We start from the raw sequence: 1,422 nt of genomic DNA, 5'->3' as shown, positions 1-1,422 counted from the left end.
CTCTCAAGCCTCTCCACATCCTTTTTGAATTGTGGAGCCCAAAACTGGATGCAGTACTCCAGCTGCAGCTTCACCAGGGCTGAGTACAAGGGGAGAACGACGTCCTGGGATTTGCTTGAGAAGCATCTATGGATGCAAGCCAAGGTTTTGCTCGCTTTACTAGCTGCAGCATCACATTGCAGGCTTATGTGCATCTTGTGGTCAATCCTGACCCCCAAGTCCCTCGTCCATTAGCGTAGCACTGCCGAGCCTATAGACATGCTGCAGGTTTTTCCTCCCGAAGTGGAGAACCTTGCGTTTTTCGATGTTAAACGCCATCAGGTTCTCATCTGCTTATTTCCTGAGTCTGTCAAGGTCAGCCTGGATTTACCCCTCTGTCCTCAGGTGTGGATGCTTTACCCCAAAGTTTGATATCATCAGCAAACTTGACCAGTCCGCTTCTGACACCAGTGTCCACATCATTAATGAAGAGGTTGAACAAAATAGGTCCAAGGACAGAGCCTTGAGGGACCCCGCTGGTCACAGGGCACCATGACGATTGATTTCTGTCAACCACCACTCTCTGGGTCCAACCACAGAGCCAGTTCCCCAGCCAGCGGATCATGGGGGACCCAAGGCCACAACTGGCCGGTTTCACCAAGAGCTGATCATGGGATACCAGATCAAAGGCTTTTTTAAAGTCAAGATAGATGACATCAATCTCCTCTCCCTTGTCCAGGTGATAGGTCACCTGGTCGTAAAAGGAAATGAGATTAGTCTCACACGACCTACCTCCAACAAACCCATGCTGGCTATCCCTCCGAGTGTTGACATTGGCCAGTCTGTTAAGGATGGCCTCTTTGATAATCTTTTTCTAAGACCTTCTCTGGGATAGAGGTCAGGCTAATGGGCCTGTAGTTTGTTGGATCCACTTTCCTCCCCTTCTTGAAGATAGGCACCACATTGGCCTTCTTCCAATCATTGGGCACTTCACCAGAGCACCAGCAGCTCTCAAAGTTCTGTGCCAGGGGCTGAGCTATGATGCTTGCCAGCTCCTTGAGTACTCTGGGGTGTAAATTGGCAGGGCCAGCTGACTTGAAGGTGTTCAGCCTCTCAAGGTGTTCCTTCCCAAGGTCAGCATTAATGGAGGGCAAGGAACCACCCTCACTCAGGCGTCCCTGTCCCGTAATGGGCAGGGGCATCCCATGGGACTTGTGAAAGACCAATGCAAAATACCCATTTAGTAAGTTTGCTTTTTCCTGGGCGTCGGTTGTCAGTTGTCCCATCAGGTTTAGCAGGGGTCCAATGTTGCCCTTGCTTTTCCTCCGGCTCCCCACATATCTTTAAAAGAACTTTTTATTGTCCTTGATGCTCGAAGCTAGTTGGAGTTCAGTTGCAGCCTTGGCTTTCCTGGTTTGCTTCCTGCAGGACCAGACCAGTGCA

The sequence above is a fragment of the Gavialis gangeticus genome, unplaced genomic scaffold (assembly GCF_001723915.1).
Source record: "Gavialis gangeticus isolate Ggan-Ray unplaced genomic scaffold, GavGan_comp1, whole genome shotgun sequence".
NCBI classification, from domain to species: Eukaryota; Metazoa; Chordata; order Crocodylia; family Gavialidae; genus Gavialis; species Gavialis gangeticus.
This window is presented reverse-complemented; position numbering follows the sequence as displayed.